Genomic DNA, 22814 nt, shown 5'->3' with positions numbered 1-22814 from the left:
CTATTCCCCAAGTAGGAAAAAAGTGAAAAAATAGAAGGCTGATTATCCAGATACAACATTTATAATTAAAAACCCTTCCGTGGTGTTATCTCCCACTTGCCTCTTCAGTCTCACCTGCCACCACACTCCTCCACACCCCCCACACTTCAATCAGACCACAATACTTACTTGTTCTCAAAGTGATTTGCCCACGTTTACAAACTAGTAACCCCAGCCTGCGTGGCTCCAAAGCCCAAGTCCTCAACAGTATCCCATGCTGTATTTCTGCTGATTCCACTAAAGCAATCTAAGATTGCATCAACCAACTCACAGTTTTATGTACTAGCTGGCTAGCATGAACCTAAAACTGAGCAGTGCTCCAAGCTCTCAGTCATTGAGTATAAGTACACTGGCCTGTGAGCCAGGAACCCTGGGTTCTAGTCCTGATTTCCTCTAACTCACTGTGAGACTGTGGGCTTTCCTGCACTCCCTTACTCTGGGCTTCAGTTTCCTAGTATTTAAAATTATTGAGTTGAAACAAATTCTCTCCAAGGTCCCTTCCAGCAGTAACGATCTATGCATTTGAGGCTATTATAAAAACAGATCACAATTCTTCTTTCCATTTTCTTTTTTCTTGTCTTCCTTGAGAATGGGGGAGAAAATCTTCTGTCTCTGTTACACAGGGAAGTAGGATCAGATCAAGCTCCAAACTTCTTGTTTACCCTGGGCAGCTGCATGTGAGCATTAAAAGTAAGGACTGCTGGAATGAGGCCTGTAGAGTCAGGTGACCAGATTATTACAAACCTAAAATTTGTCTCATAAACTTCTTTCCAAATGTGGACAGCTGTTCAATGAAAGCACATCCTCATTTAGTAGTGTGTTTCATAGGCACGTGAATTGTCAGGCTAGAGAGAGATCAAAGATGTAATCATGTCTAAGCTCCTCATTTCACCAGTAAGATGCTTGAGACCCAGAGAGAAGACATGACTCCCCCAAGGCTTCATCATGAGCTGCTCACTAAGATTAGGACCCCAGTTCCCCCACTCAGGCTGGTGCCCTTTCTACAGCATCACACCATCTTCTTGAGAAATAAGATCGCTGCAAAAAAAAAAAAAAAAAAGGCACTAGACTGGGAGTTCAAGACCTGGATTTGAATCCTAGTCACTGTGCTTTCCAATTACCTGTCTTCATCAAGTGCTGAAAGTGAAGATTACATGAGAAAGTTGTGTAGAAGTGCCTTATAGACAAATCCAACACATAATGAGTGTTTAATGATAAATGCTTTTGCAATGTGAATCCCTCAGGGGAATAAAGTTAGATTTAGTGAAAGTAATTAATGTGAACATGTTACATAAAATGATATAGAAATGGATAGAATGAAGTTCTGTTCAAGCTTCTACCAGCTTACTCTTGACAGTGCCTCAGACAAGTATGTGCTGCTTTCCATGCCAGTATGCCTGGCAGAATGCCTGAAGAATGATAGCAGAGTGATGTAGAAATGGAAAGAATCATTAGATTTTTTGAATAGTAAAACAAAGACCTTTTTAGGTAGGATTGCAATGGATGAGAGAAGTTACTACTTTTCATCTCATGGACAAGTTGTGACAGTATTTATGCTCTTCAACTACCAATGCATGCACTTCTGCATCCGAACTCTAGCTTTGGACATAAGCATTCATCTTGACTTGAAAATAAATCCATTCTATCTGGACCAACAGGAAAGACAGTGGATAGCAAATATACTGAAATAAATAGATTAAGTGTCAGCTATCACTTACTGAATATAGCCAACTGAGCCAGCCTAGCTCCAGAAATAATTTAAGATGCCCTTGAAATAAGAAACTCATCTTAAAATACTCCTAAATGTTTTATGGAACCCAAACTAAAATACATTGATGCTAAAGTAAAGTCTTACTCTCTTGAAGCTTTTGAAAATAATCTGTGAAAATACCTATTAACCTCTCCTGGTGTATTGGAGTAGGGGGTTGGGGGGACTAATACTACTGATGCCTGAATGCCAGGCACTCTGCTAGACATTTGATGTGTGCTGTCTTGTTTATTTCCCCCTTTTTGCCCTATTATTATTCCCATTTCAGAGACGTTGTCAAATTTTTCCTCAATCATCCAGCTTGTAAATAATGGAGCTAGAGTCAAATCCAGGTCTATCTTTCTACCTCACACAATCAATACACTAGAAAACACACAATTTTACACGCACCACAGGATATACCTTTCCAATGAGTCAGATCTAAAAGCCAAAGCACAGATCTAAACCCTCAAGATATCTTTTGAGAATTTAGGAGTCGATTTGAATAATTGAATTATTTTTTCCTTCTCCATAATAAACAGATAACAACACCTTGATATGTAAAGAGCTTTACAAAGCATTTTTATAAATAGTTAAGATTTAAGTCCAAGTTTTCTGATTCCAAGCTTAGTCCTGTTCCTGGCAGAGCCTATCTTAAGAGAATTTTAATCAGGGGTCAGTATCTGAAGGATGACAACATAGTGTTTTTGCCTTAGCCTGTTTGGGCTGTTATAACAAAATACATAGACTGGGTAGATTATGAACAACAGAAATTTATTTCTCACAGTTCTAGAGACTGGGAAGTCCAGGATCAAGGCACTCTGAAGATTTGGTGTCTGGTGAGGGCTGTTTCCTCTTAGATGGCAGCAACTTCTCACTGCTTCTTCACATGGTGGAAGGGGCTAGCTAGCTCTATGGGGTCTCTTTTATAAGGACACTAATCCCATTCATGAGGGCTCCTCCTTCATGATCTAACCCTCCAAAGAACCCCATATCTCAACACCATCACCTTGGGGATTAGGATTTCAACATATGAATTTTGGTGGGACACAAACATTCAGCCCAGAGGACCTCTGAAAAGAGAAACCTCCTTATTACTGAGTAAATTCCCAGAGAATAAAACAATCCCAACAGTATCATCTCCAGGACGGGGCTATCACTGAAGTTGGTGTCCTGATAACAAAATTAACAAGCAAGGGATAGTGATCAATTGTTTTCTAATTTCCTATCTATAAAATTTATACTAGCCACTTCCTGAAATCATCCCAGGCCATAAACAGGAGCGAAATACGAACCTTATTTTTTGAGTAATAAAAAAACAATTAATCTAGTAGTAACACTTTGGGGAATTAAGACAGGGGGAGGAGGAATCTGTAAAGGAAAAGATGCATAAGAAAAGACATTCATTACAATGCATTTAAACAGTGAAACGCTGAAAATAATCTACAAATTCAACAATAGGGGTATTGTTCAATGAACCGTGGCACACCAACCGGATGGTATGTTATATAACTTGCAAACTATAATATTTCTAAACACCAGACAGTTAGCTAAAAAGTTTAGGGTATATAAAATTTAAAAAGAAGAAATTGCTATTTCATGCAAAAATACCATGGCATATAAGCAAAGTATGGAAGAGAACATTAAAGTGACAACTATTGATTTGTAAGGGTGACAGTATTACAGACAGGTTTTTCTATATTTTTAAATTTCCAGTACACCGATTATAATATAACTTATTTTAATTAGAGTTTAGCATTACTCCCAACTGGGTTTCTTTATTCAAATAACAAAAAAAGACAAGATATTTACAATCCCTTTGGGAAATCAGTGATTTTTTTTAATCCACTGTGTGAAAGTTCTTGTAATTGTTCTTTGTCATTCAGTTCTATGCTGCCCAAATTTACAGCTCATCTTTGTTTCAGGGTAATGTAGATGAATGAGGCTCATGATAGACTATTGACATTATCTTGGCACTTGTGCACATGAGCACTTTGGATATTTGATTAACACATATCTGGGCTTCGAAAAGTTAAGAACTTGATAAAAAAGTCATCTCTCCTTTCTAATTTCCATGGCAGCATAGAAAGACACCTGGGTTACAAACTGAGAGACCTGGAATCAATTTAGCACTGGTTCTATTACATACTAGTTACATGAATCACTTAGCCATAGTGAGCCTATTGGCTTATCTCAGAACGAGGGGGGAATCCCAGCCTCACTCACCTCACAGGGCTATGGTGAGGCATTGACTCACTGAGGGGCAAACATGTGCTATGCAGAGCTTTAGATGGGGGCACCCAAGACAGGAATATCTTTTCAGATGTTTCAAAAATAATAAAAACTACCATTTACTCAATACTGTCTATGTGTCAGGCATGGTGATTGACACTTTACATGCATCAGTCACTTATTTTAAAAATATGTATTGAGCATCCACTGTGTAACAAATGTTGGTACGTGCTAAGTAGATGGAAAACATCAGAGGAGAAAACAATGCCCTGCCCTCATGGAGCTGACATTCTTATGGAGCAAGACAGACAATGAACAAATATGGTATATTAGAAAATGAAAGGAAAAATAAAATTGAATAAAGGAGGTCCTGGATATGGAGACAGAGACAGAGAGATTTTAAATAGGTTGGCCTAGGGTAAGCATCACCAGGGCATCTGAGCAAAGTCTTGGAGGAGAAGGGAGTTGATGGTGCTGTTATCTGGGAGAAGAGCATCTCAGGATAAAGAATAAATTCAGAGCAAAGAACTAAAGGTTGGTGCTTACTTAACATGTTCGGCAAAAATTAAGGCTGCTTCTGTTTCCACAGTAGCGTGCCAAAGAGAGTAGTCAGGAATGAGGTCAGAGAGGTAATAGGGAATCTGATCATATAGGTCTTTTAAAAAACTATTGTAAGAACTTTGGTTTTTATTCTGAGAAAAATGGGGAGCTATCAGAGGATTCAATCAGAGGAGTGACATATGACTTGCATTTTAACACAATCATTCAGGTTAATATACTGAGAACAAACCATGGTGGGCAAGAGTAGTACCAGGGCAGCCAGTTTGGAAGGCATTACAAAAATAGTGATGGCAAGTCATGCTCAGCTTCAAGTATAATGACTAGTGGATCTCAACATGCTGTCCCGACACCTGGCAGCAGTCATTACATAGCTGGTTCTCATCAGAATCTCTAGGGATGCCTTTTAAAAATACAGATTCAAAGTCCCGCCTCTCACCTACAGAAATAGAATCTCCTGAGGTGGATTCAGGAATCTGTATTTTTACAATTGATTCTTCTGCAGTTGATTCTTCCACAGGCAGAAACAGTTAGCCAACTGATGCTTGAGAACTTCTGAGTTAAGCAGGAAGAGTAGAGGACCAGTGGCTGGGCCCTATTGGTTTACTAATAACCAATGTACTCGATGTAATAGATAAGGTTAAAAAATTCACTACTCAAAGTATGGCTCCTGAGTAGTAGCATCAGCATCACCTGGGAGCTCGTTAGAAACGCAGACTCTCAAGCCCCATTCCAGACCTACTTGACCTTAGCCTGCATTTTAACAAGATTTCTGCTGCTTTATAGGCATATTGAAACGTGAAAAGCACTAGAACATACATAACAACAAATCCTAAGTGAACCTGACCCTGGGCCAAATGAGCTGCAGATGGCTCAATGGCCATTTGTTGGACAGTTGACATTTGTGATTTATATACAACTCACTTGATACTAGACTGGGTGCTTCACATACACTATCTTACTTAATCCACCTACCAACCCTACTAGGTGGATATTATTGTCCCCATTTTGTAGGTAAGAAAACCAAGGCTCAGGGAGTTATGGTGACTCACCAAAAGCCATTCAGTTTTTAAGAAGCAGAGCTGAGATTTGAACCCAAATTTGTCTCTCCGAAGCAAATGCTCATCCCACTGTACCATATTGTTTAAAATGAAGAGCGAATCAAAGGCTCAGCCAAATTTAAGGAAACTCATATGGGCAATCAGGTGAAAAATAAGAGTTTGCTGTCCAAGAATGTCTCTAGTGGGATTCAGAACAACATGTCAATGAGCCAGGCTTGTTCACACAATCTTTAATCACATTAGATACCTGCCGTTATATTTTTACAAGACAGCAGGCCCAGATACTCTCTATTGCACACATAGTGTGGCATCTGGCATCTGGCTGGCTCTTGGGATGGCACAGATCGTGTTTTACATTAGCAGGGAGGCACCCTGTACTATTTGTAACAGTTACAACTCTGTAATGAGTAAACTATTCCCTTGGAGTAAACTGTTCACCCATGTGTGGTAAATAGAACCAGAACAGCTGCTGCAAGGTGAGCCAAACAGTGTCATTTACATATTATCAGTTTCCCTATAGTTCCGCAGGTAGCTATAATAATCATAGCAAACTCTTACAGACTGCAAAAGGCCTTGACATTTATTGTTTTATCTGACTCTTAGAGAAGCCCCAAGAGTTAGATATTTTACTGATAAGAAAATGGATTCAGAAAGATTCATGACTTACCAAGACCACACAGCTAGCAAAAGGCCGAGCATGTACTCCAACCCACATCTTCTGATTTTAAGTCCTTTTTTGTGTAGCCCAAGACAGTGAGAGCGAAATGGTTTAAAAGTACAGCCCCAAAGCTGCAAGAATCAAGGAGGATTTGTAGCTCAACAGGAAAAATTTATTACTGCTAAACCAGAATCTAGACATAAGAGAAGACAAACTTTTAGTTGCCAATGGCCAAGAACATTCTTTTCCTCTTCATTTCCTGATATCTTCACAATGAGTTAGTTCAGCTAGAAAGAAAGATAGGGAGGGTTCCCCTGACAGCAAGACTGGTACACAAACTCCCTGACTTAACTCAGGAGGCTTCTCAGGGTTACCTCCTAGATCAAAAGCTCCTGTGCTACATGGAAAACCAGATGTCACCCCCATTCCTCTGGCCTTGCCTATAAATGTGTAAAGCAGTTAACAACAAACTTCCACCAGAGTGCTTTCACTGCATGGTCCAGCTTTGTAGCCCAACCACAACTTACTTTACAACAACTGTGGGGGCTACAAGGATCCTGTGCACCCTGCTACTCCTCTGCTTGTAAGTCAATCTCAGCATAGGTTACCACGCACCATGCACAAAGTGGCATCCAGTATGGATTCATTCATTCCAGTGGGCCTTGGTCCATTTTGTGCTGCTATAACAGAATAACTGAGAGTAGGAATTTGTTTTCCCACAGTTCTGGAGGCTGAAAAGTCCAAGATCAAAGTACCAGCATCTGGTAAAAGTCTTCTTGCTGCCTCCTCACGTGGTGGAAGGGACAAAAGGGCAAAAGGGGGATGAATGCTATGTCCATACATGGCAGAAGAGCAGAAGACAGCAAACCCATTCCACAGCCCTTTTAATAATGGTGTTAATCCATTCACGAGGGTGGAGCTTTCATGGCCTAGACACCTCCCATTAGGTAACACCTACCAACACTGTTGCACTGGAGATTAAGTTTCCAACACATGAATTTGGGGGAGACACATTCAGCCCACAGCATATAGCACATTCAATAGAGGCCTAAGGAAAACATCAGCAGGAGCAAGAATGTCAGTGTACAAAACTAGAACTAGACTGCTTTCAGGATGCCTATCATAAGTCTTCAAGCAAGAGAAATCTTTAAATGTTTGAACAGAGGGCCATCCCATGGCTCACTTGGGAGGGTGTGGTACTGATAACACCAAATCAAGGGTTAAGATTCCCTTACAGGTCACCTTTTAAAAAAAAACAAACGTTTGAAGGGTTGGTTTGCACAAAGGGGTATGCCACCAGCACTGATGAATAAACCTGAATGGCCTGTTATGGAGTGACCATTAAATGAATTCTTAGGGTTGACTTAGAATAATGGGGAAAGCATTCTTGTCTTGAGCTGGGTACTTGGTGGCATTGTCTATACACACCCCATCTAGGAGTTTTCCCAGCAGCAGTGGATGTAACTGGAGAATGCAAGGCTGTCGCCATTCTAAGATAGCCTGCTCTACTGGCATGGTTATACAAGAACTGAGTGCATCAGGGGAGAACTCCAGGAAATATGCTTTTCATCCAGAAAATGCTGGATGTTTTGATATAGGCAGGCCCCTACAATTGGACAAATGTGCAGTGGCCCTGGAGTTTGCTTCTGCACCCTGGGGTTTAAAGGGATAAATTCTGTTTCATCCTCAAAGAGGGATAATGGCTCTGCCTCAATTGATGGTTCAGAGGATAAATAACTTGCTCTATTCTTATTTTGGTCAAAGAGCACTCCCTGAGAATCCTAAACACTAGCTTGAAATGCAAACTCATCATTATGTTGGATATACAACTCCTTACCAAACCTAGCTGTAGGAGGCCTTATTGACACCCACCTTCTAAACATTGACATAGAATCGGCTGGAGTCAATAGAGAGAATTTCATAAGTCTCCAAGGGCAGGCAACAGAATAATGAAAGACCAAGCCTGATTGTAGGTTTACTTCTTTTCCACTTTGGGTAACTTATAGAGCACTCGCTTAGTAGATCTGGGTTAACTCAGCAAACAAACATGCTGTGACCAGTTCCTGAGCTCTTCTGAAGCATTCTTTCTTCTAATGATGTCATTTTCTCAATCTTCCCAGCTTGCATAAGATGGAGGGGTTCCCCAGGATGCAGAATATGGGGTGCTAATGTATGGACAGCAGTCCCAGGCAAACCAGGATGGTTGGTCACCCTATCAACCAGGGACCTTCTACTGTAACAGTCATATGAATGTCTCCTGGCTCCCTAGTCTCTCAACATATGGAGCATTTGGAGAAGGGGTGAAGGGAGGACCCCTGTACAGGAACTCTAGCCATGGTGCATGGCTCAGCTATGCCCAGCCTGAGCACATCTCTCTGTGGAGTAAAGAGAGTGTGGTATGTGCTCTTCAACAACTCTACTTGTAATTTTTTTCGTAATAGAATCTTTTTTTAGATCTGTCTAACATGACATTAGTGTGTGCACATCTCTGCACACCATTTTTTCTATGGAGGATTGGGCTTCTAAAATTCTGCCTGCACCTATAGCACTGGCAGCAGGCAAGACATAGAGTCAACAATCAGAGAGCAGTCAGGAAAGGGACAGAAAGTTGCAGGTCTATACAAATACAAAGAAAAGTCATGCACTGTACAACATGAGTCTCAATGACTGAGCAAGAATATATGGAGCCAGCTTACAGATGTGTATTGTTTGGTCCACTCATAGTTTTTTGTTTGTTTGTTTGTTTGTTTGTTTGTTTCTCTAATTGACTTTGAATGTCTAAATGGCCTAGCAAGAGCTGGGCAGGTCATCATGATCCTCCAACCCCTAATTGCCTCATTCTTGACTGCTGCACTCACCGTTCCTGTAGATATAGAAATGCACTGCTGGAAAATCTACCTGTAGAGTCATAGGCACTCCCAAAGAAGAAAATAAATCTTTAGTTTAGTGTGTAGTTATCAGAGGGAAGTTTAGCACACTGCGCAAAGTGAATGCGAAAGCCCAGAAGGTGTGGAGGAAAGAGTTGAAATGCTGCTCCATGGTGATTGTTCCAATGTCATCACTTCGCATCGGGATGACTAGAACCTGCTACTAGGCTGTCCCCATGCTTCCAGATTTCCTCCCCCACAATTTGTGCTGCACACTGCCATTGAGTGTCATCTCACACACCACTGCCGTACTCATTTGCACATCCCCCCACCCGGCAAAAGGTATGGCAAGCACCCGATAATGATGTTTGAATTTCATTAAGCAATTCTTCACTGATTTAAAACTAATGACTCTGCTGTCACTACTACCATGATTTTCTATGTTTTTGTTTTTGTTTTTTACCCATAGAAACCTTTGTTAAAATGAATACTCATTTGAAAACCCAGAGTGCAAAGCCAATGAAGCAGAGCTGCGCTGGTTGCAGTGGCAGGGAGCCCTACCACTGGTCTTCCCTCACTCTCCTCTAGCAATGCTCTTTGAGGAGGGGTAGCAGACTCCATGGGAAATGCCTCAAAAACCACTCACTTGCAGGATTAAAACTGAATTCTAAGGCCCTTCAAAACCTAGTTCCAAAAACCTCTTGAAAGGCTCTGTCACTCCTCTCCAGCGAGTGCCTTCTTCTTCAGAGTGCTCAGGTCCTCCAAAATCTATCTCAAACCCTTCTCTCCTTCCATTACTCCTGCCAATTAGGCCCATATCAATTCTTCCCTTTAGGAAAATCATTGCTGTTAGTATCTGGACTGCCATTTTGGAACAATCTGCATTTAGTCTGGCATGGTTAATAACTTTTGTCTGTGTCATCAATTTCTAGTCTATTAGCTCCTGGAGGTGAGGAGTCATATATCTCACTTTTTCACACAGTATCTGGCACAGGGAATATGCTCCACATATATAGTCAGACATATATGTCTGTTAAGGTTATGGGTCCCTGTAGATCGATAAAGAGGAGCCCTATAGTCCAGACCCTCCCTGTCACTGGAGAAGCATGCTTCTAGATGGAACTGGGTGTTGTAACTATGATGTGTCTATTTTTGTGTAGCCCAACCACTTTGAAAAGAAGAGATTTATAGATGGGTTTCTGTGGAGTTTAGAATAAGCCCAAAACTCTCCAGATAAGTCTCCATGACCATGCTCCCTGTCCCGAGTTTATGTATTCATCTTTTTATCATCTAAAGGGCTATGGGCTGGAACTAGAAGGAATCTGACCCCTGAAAAGCTACAATGACATCTGTTAGAATCATCACTCATACAATAGCACAAGGCATAACATAGCATAACATGAAGCTAAGGCCCCGAGTGTAGCGGACGCTGTCAGTGTTCTTCCCGGCAGCCCCTCAGGTGCCCTCACTATTTACATTCTTGCCAGCACCTGTGTTGTCTTAGAGAGCTACGCTCAGGCCCACAGAACCCACGTGGCTTTCTCCTGCACAGGCTGGAAATACTCAGGATTTAACACAAGGCAGCCTTTAACCAGTGACTGGGAGAACACTGCAATGTTTTCCAGAATTTCTCTGTGGAATCAAGCAACAATTGACTACTATGAAAACTGGATTAATAACTCACCCTTTTGAGGCTGACTGCTCTGCCTCATATCACTTCCCCCACCCTCATTTCCCATGATCCTACAACCTTCCAATGAACTCATTGCATTTAAATCCTTGGCTGGAGGTCTGAAATACCACAGCAATTTCCAGCAACCTGGAAATAGGATTCAGTAGAGATAGTCCTGTTTCAGCGTGAATGCCCAGAGATAATGTGGCCAAATAAGCATGTGCTGAAGGAAAAAAAAGTACATCAAGAAGTATTTTTAAAATATTATCCCCAATACTCTCAGAGCCAAACGGTCTGCGGAGAAATAGAACGTTTCTATACTTCATCTCAGGGAGTGCTCTTCCCTCATCCTTCTTCCAGAAGAGACAATCTACCTGCCCCATCCCAAAGCTACCAGGTCTCTTTCTTCTAACTCTTGTCCTGGCTGACTTCTACTCCTATGTAAGTTCCCAGCTTACGACATGAAACATCTTTAAGGAAGCCTCCTCTAACCATTCTTTCCTCCCCTCTTGCTCCCACAGCACTTTCTACTTCTCCTGTCATAGCACCAACTTCCTGTTTTGTAATGCTGCTTTCTGCACTCTCTACAAGGCTGCAAGTTCAATGAGGCCAGGGACTGTGTTTCCTCTTTATATTGGCCCTCAAAATATAGTACAGGGTCTGGAACAGAGCAAGTGCTCAAAGAATAATTATTGCACCAGTGAATGAGTGGAAGAATGAATGAATGAATGAATGAAATTTCCCAAATATCCATCCTAATCCTGGTCATTGTTGATGGTATTAAATCATATTTTTCACCACTTACCAGATTGAATGACCTAAATGTATAGGATATTTGGGTTCCAAAGAACCACAGAAGTCCCTTACGAGGTCATTTTCACAGATAGGAAAACTCAGACCCAGTACACTATAAGGTCAGGATTCAGAAAACTTGGCTTCTACAACTTTCAGATGAGTGACTTTGAACAAGTTTCAAATAATTATATCATTCAACAAATGCCCTAAATCTGTTTCCCTATCTATAAAACTGGAATAACTGAATTTGCATTACCTACTTTAAAGAACAGTTTTCTTCTTTCAATATTCATTGAGCACCTACTATGTGCCAGGCCTTCCATCAGACACTGAAAATATGACACTAAGCACTCAGGCCATGCCCTCAAAGAGCTTATGTTGGTGACGATTCAATAAGATGAGAAATGAATCTTATAAAGGAAAAAACTGATGCTCAGAAATGTTATGTTGCCTGCTCAAGTTCACACACTAGTTAACAGGATAACCAAACTTCAAATACAGCTCTCCTAAACAAAATGCTACCTTCCAATAGCCTAAAGTTTCATATTTTTCTCTTCCACCTTCCCACCAGTATGAGGCTCATAGTCTCCTGACCTTATGTTAGATATTATTGTAGCTTTATATTTCAGCATATGGTCTAATTTTGGCAACAGGCTGGGTAGTATGGCCAAACTTAGCTAAATAATAAAGGAATAAAAGAGCAGGCACTGAATAAGTGTTGGCCATACTGAATCATGTTGAATAGTTTCAATCATTTGCTTCCAGAAGACTTGGAAAGTCCAAAGAGCTCAACCACCTCAGGCACTACAGCTGTATCTAATCAGTTCAATTCAATTCAATTCCATTCAATTAGCTTTTATTGACTGTCTATGGTGGCAGGGCACTGTCTAGGATAGGCGATACAGGGATGAATCTGGAAGACTAAAGAATATTTAGATAGAACTAATCTTGAAAGGTGAAAAGAACTAGTATTGAAAGTGAAAGTAGCTGCAATCAAGTTTGAAGCTCAGATACCGTACTGCCTGATCAGTTTTTGTTGAGAGAATAAATGAGTGAGTACTCATACTCCAATTATATTTGCATTTTCAAAAGAGCAAACGTTCTGAGTCACGTAGATTATTATTTTTAAATCCTGGCTGTGCCACTTACCATTGCGTGAGACCTTGAGCAAGCTGTATAACCCCTCTGATCAGTTTCCTCATCTATAATGAGGTGCTAATACTGCCTACCCCTTTTTTACAAAAAGCCTTTTGAACACTTGCAGGAACCAAAGTTTCAAGAAGGTAAGAGAAATGTTGGTGTTGGCTGCACTACTAAATGACAGATTTTAAACCTTCTCTTCTTATTTCTTCTTCTCAGATCATTGGGATCAGGTCCCGGGAACTTGGACTAGGACAAAATCCTGGCTCCAAAGTTGACCTGCTCTGTGACTTTGGTCAAGTCCCTTCATCTCTGCAAGGCTTAGTTTCTTCATCTATAAAATGGGAGCAATAATAGTAGCTAAGTCACAGGATTATTGTGAGCACTAAATAGGATAAAGCTACTCTCCCAGTGCCTGGCACAAAGTAGGCACTCACTGAAGTACATTTCCCTTCTCTTACTCTGTTTCCTCCTTGCTGCTCAGTCCTACCACAGCACGTTCTAATGGTTTATAACTTACTCTGTGCTTCAACGCAGGACCTTTCAATCCACATTTAGTAAATGCTCCTGTCTGCACCACAGCAAAAGCAGTGGCAGAAGGATCTCCCCCAACCTGAAGTCCACCACCTGTTACAACTGGAGGTGCGACCACCCAACAGCACAGGAGCCCAATCCTGGGCCATCTAATTGCTGAGAAGACAGACCCTGTACCAACTCCAGGTCATGAAAAGCAGAGGGATCACTTGGGGCACTCTTTAACCCAATAAGCTGTGTCCCACCTGGCAGAGTTTAGAGTAAACAGAAAGGGAAACTCCATCTCTGGGGAGATGCCAAATCTGCGCCCAGGTCCCCAGAGGCGCCTGTGGGCTCCAGGTGATGCTGCTGAAAGACTTGCTGTGTTCCCAGTGCCACCTGGTGGGAATTCTGTGCCACGACAGCTACTTTAATCCCTGGGTCAAAATCTAACCCTCCGGGTACTGGAGCTCAGCATTTCCACCAGGGATTTTTACAGGTTTGTACCATGACAGTCTACCAAGGGAAATAAATCCACTACCCCCTTTTTTGAATTAATCAAGAACATATTCACACCAATAAGATTTCCACCACTGGGGAACTGAAGCGTGGGAAGTACAGGGCAACAGCTTTGTTGTGTGGACCTGAATTTGAATCCTAGGTTTTAAAACCTACTGACCTTCTTAGTGGCCTGGGGCAAGTTACCGCTCAGTTCCACATCTTAAAAATGGAGATAATTGTGCTGATCTGGCAAGATCGTGAAGAGAATTAAATCAGTCACTATATGTAGAACATCTGGAACTTAATCAACATTTGCCCACTTCTCCCCTGACAAGCATGACTAGTATAAGCTTGTTGTGTAGTTAGGCTTCTTACCCAAAGCAGAGAGGTTAATGTTGAAATTAGACCCAAGAATCCTCATTTTTGTAAAGCTTTTCAAGTGTTTAAAGACCACCAGTTGTTACTGTCTTCATAATCCTCTGTCCCCTCAGAGGTCCCAGAGATCCAAGTTGAAAATACTTTTTAAGACCCTTTTAGTTCCTTCTATCTCAGCATGACAAGCCACACAAGAATTTATGTAAGAGACGGCTTAATCTTTCAAAGTTTCAACATAATGATTTCGTGAAGAAAAGGGTAATGAAAAACAGTGATGCAGGCACAGCCCTGAAATCAGACCCCAGGCACTGGGTGCTGGGTGAGCCTGTCCCCACAATGGGTTGAAAAGACCCAAGAGGGAAGAGGATCTGACATCACGATGGAATTGTGGCATCAACATTCAGTATTAAGGCTAGAGGAAAACTTAAACCTCATCCCTCTCAGTCCTTCATTTTACACAGGAGTAAACCAAGGCCCGAAGAAAATGAGGATTTTTAACAGATCACATAAAAATTGACAACACTCAGATCTCCTAAGTAAAGAGAGTGAGACCCTTCAATACATGAAAAAGGAGGCACTTCAAAACAGCAGGGAAACGATGGACTAGTCAATAAATAGCACTGGGATAATTGGCCGGCCATTTCAGAAAAGGAAATTAAGCTGGATGTCTACCTCACTTCCTATACTAAAACAAATTCCAGAAAATTCGTAATTATTAATTGTATTTTTAATAATTATTAATTGTATTTTTAAGGGAAGATATAGAGTGACAGCATGGCATATGCATTTTCCAATTATATATATGTGCACCATAAATTTAAATTTTTTTCTTTGAAAGGATATGAGAAATTGGTGATAGCTAAACCTCTTGGGAGAGAGATGGTGAGGGGACATCATACAAGTGAGAAAGACATTGTTTAATATATTCTCAACTGTTAATGTTTTTAAAACCTTTGGCATGTATAATTTTTTCTTAACTATGTTAACCTATGTTAACATACAGTTTCTCTGGGTGTTGGGATAATGAGTGAGTTATTTTGTTTTCTCCTTTATCTTTTTCTGTTTTAAACAAATATGATTTCACAAAATTATTTTTAATTTACATACAAAATTAAAGGAATGATACCATAGAAATGCCAGAAAAGAATGGGTTAATAGTTTTATAATCTTGGAGTGCGAAACATCTTTCTAAGTATGACATAAAACCCAAAAGCCCTAAAGGAAAATGAGAAATCTGAATACACGAAACGTTTATACTTCTGCACAGGAAAACAAAGTCAAAAGAACACAAAACACTTAGGAGAATATTGGCTACACGTTTGCTAGACAAAGGGCTAACTTCTTTACTATAAAATGAGCTTTTAAGAATCAATAAAGCAAGTCACACAACCCAAAAGAAATGCTAATGTCCAATAAATAGATTTTAATACACTTCATTACATTTATAATTAAGAAAATACAAATTAAATCAATATCGGGAAGCCACTTTACATCCCTATCAGCTTGGCAAAATATTTAAAGTTTAATGATATTCACTGTTGTCTAAAGTGAGGGCAAATAGGCACTTACATCCGCTGCCGGTGTATAAATTGGTCCAAGTTCGAAAAGAACAACTTGGGAACGTCTACTTCCCAAATTCAAGTACAAATACCAGCATCTTTTTTGTTTTTATACTCAGTTTTTATACTGCTATGGTCTGAATGTGTCCCCCAAAGTTCATATGTGGAAACTTAATCACCCAAGCAATAGTATTAGGAGGTGCAGATTTTAGAAAGTGATTAAGTCATGAGAACAAGACCCTCACGGATGGGATTAGGGCCCTTATTTAAAGGGCTTAAGGGAGTAGGTTTGCTCTCTTCTGCTCTTCTGCCATTTAGGACACAGTGTTCAAGGTGCCCTTTGGAAGCAGAGACCAGGGCCCTGACCAGACACAGAACCTGCCAGTGCCTTGATCTTAGACTTCCTAGCTTCCAAAACCGTGAGGAAATACATCTCTGTTATTTGTAAATTATATTGTATACACGTATTGAAATATGACTCTGTACCCCATAAATATGTACAAACAATACGTTTCAATTAAAAAAATTTTAAATAAATAAATAGTGCTGGGAGTCTTGACTAAACATTTGGGTGGCATAGGGGAGAAGAGAGTAACATTCTTTCTTAACATCTTACTCCAAAATAGATTTCAGACTGAAATTTAAATACAAATAGCTATATTATTACAAAATAGTAGAAACTGTAGGTCAGATGTTTATAATCTCGGAGTGGCATAGGACCAAGGATTTCCCAGGTATGAATGAAATCAGGAAAAAAATTTAACAATAAAAAAAGATAAATTACCTAGCTAGGTATTTTGCCATAGCAGCACAATCATACTAAGACACATGCTCTCACGTGGAGGTCCCAGAATATCCTTCTGAGAGCCTGCCCCAACTTTATAAAAGTCCAGGAGATCCTCAGTCAGAACGTAAGGGTGGGTGTCAGCCCTGCTCACAACTTCCAGCAAAAAGAGAAATGGAAAATGGGTTGTGTCTGGTGCTCTCATGTTTCTCATTTACCACTGCCCTGAATCACTGAAGACTATTTCTGGAATGTTCCTTAGATGATTCTTGCCAACTGTTGCAGATGCCTTTACAATTCCTACTTCAGTCATTGGGATTCTCAAAGAGCATAAGAGGCCCACCTCCAAGTGTCAGCTCAGTGAAGAGGGCTCCTCGTCACACTGGGTCCTCGAGGTCAAAACTCCTATGTTTTCTTCACACAGACATTGCATTTCCATAGATGGGCCCCCACAGTGGCAGAGATGCAGGTTCAGGGTCTGTTCTTCACAGGCTGGGTGTTGTGGGGCTTCTGGCTCCAGTGGAAACATGCCCCAGAGGTCTCGGGAGAGGGAGAGGCAGTATCCCAAATGTGGTGATAAATCTGGCCCCTACCAGAGTGTCTGGTGTTGGACCCTTTCCAGAGACCAGTGGTTCTTGGACCATCTGTGAGCTCAGTGTTACAGCCAGAACAGAAGTTTCCCCTCAACTGCTGCAGGCTAAGCTGTTCTCTCAGCTCTCTCAGGTCCACTTCCCTAGCGAGCAAGGGGGCTGGGTTCTGGACACCCATTAGGCATACTTAGGGCCAGAAACGTCTACCCCAAACGCTCTCCCCAACTCTGAATCTCAGGGGGAAGATGAGTGCAGGAAGGAAAGGTGGGTGAAGTAGAACTCCCTGCCTTCCAGAGGGCCCTCCCTCCAGCTTCCCAGTGAATCCACTGTACTGTTTATCTAGGACGGGGTCCAAGCCTGGTGCACATCTGCGGATTTAAGACGTGTCCTCGAGGGGCGCTTTGAATGAGAGCAGTTGGCAGCTGCTTTTACTGAAGAAGAAGAAAACAGTTACTCTATGGTAGGGCTCTCCCTTATACCAGCAATGTGATTTGTAGGAATTTATCTGACAAAAATATTTGAACAAGTGCACAAAGACAACCATTATAGCATTGTTTGTAAGAACGAAAAATGGACACAACCTAAATGTCCATAAATATGAGAGTGGTAAAGTAAATTACAGTCTATGCATGACACACTGAGCCATACAGCATTGAAAGCAATGAGGTAGGATTAATGTTTACTGATGTGGAAAGATGTGCAAGATTCTTTAGTAGGTGAGAAAAAGCACACTGTATTAAAATATGCTCCTTTATCATTTCTTAAAAGATTATCTATAAAAATAACAAACACTATATGACAGGCACTGTCTAAGTATAATAAATCATTTAATCCTCATGACAGCCCTGTGGGGTGATTGTCCACTTTATATGTAAGAAAACAGGTGTAGGGAGGTTATGTAACCAAGGGAAACTCATGAAGCTAGCCAGGACTTAGTCATTCCCTGCTCACAAATATCTGTGCCCTCTTCCTGGATTGCTCTCATCCAGCCATCTGCTCCCACCCTCACGTGCTGAACTTTAATCATCTTTTAGTGGCTCAGTTCTAAAAGCCCCTCAGCCAGGCAGCCTTCCCCAAGCTCCTCACTGCCATCAAGGGTGACTTTGGTGCCCCTTCTCCTACTCCTACAAATCCTGCCTGCCTCTCAGTACTAGGACTTCACACCTTCATTTAATTGTCTTAATTTTAAATCGTGTTCATCTTTGCTTCCCAGGTAACTAGCATAGGACCCAGCACAGTGTAGATGTCCAAGAATTTTTGGAAACTGACACAGGATATTAAAAATAATAGCTAGCATCTTTTAAGCCCCATCTTTTAAGCCCCATCCTATGCCATGCACTAATCTTAACCCTTTAAATTTATTAGCTCTCAATCCTCACAGCAGCCCTATGATGTAGGAACTATTAGTATCCCCTTTTCCAGCCATTTTAAGTCATTTGCCAAAGTTTACACAGCTAGAAGGCAGTAAGGCTCAGTTATAGAACCAGGTATGTTACCCCAAAACCATGGCTCAAGCCTTGTGCTGCATCTGCCTCTGGAATGGAGAGCTAAGTGCCACAGTTCAAGGTGTGGTCTAAGTGCTCTCCAGCCTCCCTGATCACTCCCTAAGCTATGACCTAAGAATGTAGCACCCATGAAGTTTATGTTTCATATGGTACATACAGGTGCCCTTTCCTTGTTTCCTCAAATCTTCCCAAAGGGGAGTTTAGGTATTGCTCATTTCTGTTACCCTGGTGATCACCCCAGAGCCCAGAACCCAGGAGCTGGCACTCAGGTATTTTCTGAAGAAAGGAAGAAAAGAAGAAAAGGAGGGAGACAGGCAGGGAGGAATATCTCTGCCATCCCCCACCCCTTTCGTCACTGCCAGCACGCATGCACATGCACGTGCGCGCCGCGCACACACACACACACACACACACACACCTGCTCGCACGCATCATGGACCTCACCTCGTTCAAGTATTTCAGTTGTCAGGAGAAAAACAACTTAAAAATAGCATCTCATCCTCTTTCCTATGTTTTTTTCTGTATGAACAGAATAGGATGGCCCTACTTTCTTTCTGCCAGAATACCTAACTGCATCGAAGCACTTCAAAACTGACACGACAGCACCATCTTTTGTTCAAAGGACATTATGCCATTCAAATTGAACCGTGCAAAGAGGGTCGGAGTAAGTCTCTTTTTTTCAGTCTGATGAGATTTAATGATCACACACACACGCTGTCTCGTGAACCCCACCCACTGTCTGCATTCCACTTCAGTGAAGGACTTGCCGCAGGGAACGTACAGCACAGATGGACTTCAGGTGTCAGTGAATCGCCTCTGCTACAGAGAGCTGCCTAACCCAAGGCCATGCCCTTCCCAGGGTGGCCCAAATACAACGACTAATCGATGCAATGCTATAAAAGCCTGGCCATCTTGGCCCAACTCGAGACGCCTCTGAAGGGTCATTCTCGCAGTGGGGGACAGAGGGCCTTGGCCACGCCCCCCGACACCCGCAATCAGCCCAACAAGGACCACTGAGCTGCTGCAGTTAGCGCCCCAGGCTCTCCCGAGCTGGCGTGGTGGGAGGGCGAGGGCTTCAGCCACACCCCTCTGACATCTGCACCAAGCTCAGCAATGACCCGGCCAACCCTGAAAGGCCCCTGGTCTCCCAAGCAAGAATGAGGGGGTGCCACAGGCGTCGACTCTGCCCCTCTTCCTTTCTCCTTCTCCCACCCTATTTCCTTTCCCTTTCTCCTCTCCCCCTGCCCCTAGGCTGCTCCCCAACAACATCATAGAATGTAAAAAAATAATAATATTAATAGATAAATCAACTTTTAAAAATAAATAAATAAAGGAAGGGCTGTTCTCGATCCAGAGCTCCCCACAGGGTCAGCTGGGGCTGTCGTTGGGCCTGTGTTGTAGCTCAGCTTCTCTCTCTGCCTAATTCTACTTCCATTCCTCTCTTCCACGGGTGTCAACCCTAAGGGCACACCTTAATAACCATTCTGCACACCAAACTCCATCTCAGAATCTGCTTCTGCAATACTGCCTCTGATGTGTGGAAGTGTCTCTGTTTATTCACCTACTCAAGAAGATTTATTGAGTATGTATTAAAAGAACAAACTAGACAGAAGATCTGTAATCTGGAGCCCAAACTAGTGTAAATGGAACTCTTGATCCTGTCAGCTGGTTTACAGTCGGCGGTAACTACAATAAAGCAGATGAATCAGTTAATAGTACCAAAACCCTCTATGACGTCTTGGAGTAACTTCAAGAAATAGAACATCTGGACCACATAACCTTAGATTATATAAATGTCGTGATGTGCCATTTATGGGGAAAAGAGTATGAACGTTACCCATGTGGATTCAAAGAGTACATTTTGAACATGTTTATTTAAGATAGATGAGGAAAAAAACTTTTCCCGTGGCAACATTTCATAACCTTTTCCTGCTTTTAGCTCTTTTTCATCACCACAGCAACTAAGGGCATTTTCGGGTACGAATTGGCCACCACCAAAACCTTGACGCTTGATTCGGAGATGTAGATCCTGGGAGGTCCTACCTAGCTTTCAAACGTGAGCTCTTCACGTCTTGCATTATGCCTTTCAATAGGATGGCACCAAAGCATCCTCACTCATAGCCAGCTTCACAAATACCAATATTGAACAGCCTGTACATATCACCTGGGGGAAAGAGAAAGCCAGGCATCCAAAGAGCATGTATGTTGTCACTAGCAGCTCAGAATAGCTAACAAAATGCAGAACTTCTAGAGTTGTAACACCAGGAATAGACACCCATTGTTCTGTCTGAACCTCACCCGGTCCCTTCCACATCTGGAACACATCAGTTCCTTCTTCTGGGACATGTTCTCCCGCTGCTGTAACTGCCAGTGTTGTTATGTCTGTACATGATCCATCACCTCCATCAGCACTGCCATTTCAGAGAGACCCCACCTGACAAGATAAGCATGACTTTGCCAGCTCCTGCAGGACATCCACAGCGGAGTGCAGCCTGATAAGTAATAAACATTTAAAGTAGCAGGGGCTGTATTTGCTGCACTCAAACAGGTCACTCACCTCTCTGGGCCTTCTTTGTTTGCAACAAGAGATATCGGGCTGGCCAGTTAATTCAGTTAGTTAGAGTGTGGTGTTGGTAACACCAAGGTCAAGGATTCGGATCCCCACACTGGCCTGACACACACAGGAAAAAAAGAGAGAGAGAGAGATAGGTAATAGTAGCCATTTGACGTCCTAGCAAGTCTGCTATGTGTCACTTGCTGTGCCTGGGCTTGACTTCCACCTTACCTTACTTCTCTCTACTACTCAGCAAGGCAGTTAGTATGTATTCCCATTTTACATATGAGGAAGTGGAGGCTCAGAAAGGCTAAGTAACTTACCCACACCCGGCTGGGAACTGGCAGAATTCATACTTGAACCCAGGTTTGTACAGTTCCAAAGCCCTTCCTCTTGACCATACACACTGCCATCTCTTAATTCCATTGCAGAAGTTTTTTGAAAGGGCATATGTGAAAGTCTCTCCCAGCTCAGTGCCTGCACATAAGAGGTGCTCAATAATGCTAGAAGAGAATGGAACTGAAGTGGAATAGTAACCGTTTAGTGAAAACTGGGACAATAAAAACTTGCACAACGCAGCTCATCACTATCACCTATTCAAATCTGTCAGTAAAATTGTTAATCTAAAATGAATATGGAAGAGATGGTGCATCCTCTCAGAACACCTCTCAGAAAGATTTTGACCACAAGGCAATTTCAGGGGTTACTTAGACCAAGCACTGCTGAGAATCGCTCCCCTGTCACTCTGTCTCTTCAATTCAGTGAACACCCTTGATTCCTTCACCTCAGGTAAGAGGTGACAGGCCCTCATGTGTTTTCATCACACTCCTTTGCTCCCATGATTACTACTTTTAAAATAAATGATCTGTTCCTCAGTAACTAATTGCCTGAGTTTCAGGAATCTCTTACGTGGTCCCAGGAAAGCCAATGAATCATCCCTCATCCCCACCTCGATCTTCTTCCAAGGCAAAACTGAAGCAGCAAAGCCCAGAACAATAGTATTTTGTTGATGAGTTTATACAATCAAGAGGATGAAGCTTCTTTTAACTGACCTAAGAAATAAGAACAGCGAGTAAACTAATATTAATAGTCCATACCTAGCATATTTGATACCTGATTTGATTCCATTTTTAATACTTCTCTCCTCTATAAAATAAATTTATTTTTTGTAATAATTATAAAATAAAACAAATAATAAATTAAATGCCAGAAGGTATTTAATGGATGATCAGACAAGGGATGAAAGTGGTGAAAATCTTTTGCACCACGTATATTTATTCATGACAATACAAACTAAAAAGAAAAACTGAAATAAATATTAAAGCACCAAAGGGAGGAAGTAATAGGCTAACACTTTATAATTACATTAACTAGTGGGTTTTTTTTAAAGCAGAGTTTGATACACATGAAGAAATGCTTCCAAGAGAGTGAACTTGGCAATGTTCCAAGGATGATTTACACAGGGAATCACAAAACTGAAGTAACTCAAGTTCTGTTACTTCACCTTTGAATCACAGTGCTATCAATTTTTATTTTGAATCTGCTGTTTATAGTGCTACAGGGACTGGGGACACAGGGAAGTGTGCCCAAATGAACTGGAACTTCTGCACACCATTATGGATCTACTCTCCAAACACACATGTAGCTGAGTCTGCATGTGTCTG

This window comes from Cynocephalus volans, chromosome 4 (assembly GCF_027409185.1).
Source record: "Cynocephalus volans isolate mCynVol1 chromosome 4, mCynVol1.pri, whole genome shotgun sequence".
In the NCBI taxonomy this organism is placed as follows: domain Eukaryota; kingdom Metazoa; phylum Chordata; class Mammalia; order Dermoptera; family Cynocephalidae; genus Cynocephalus; species Cynocephalus volans.
This window is presented reverse-complemented; position numbering follows the sequence as displayed.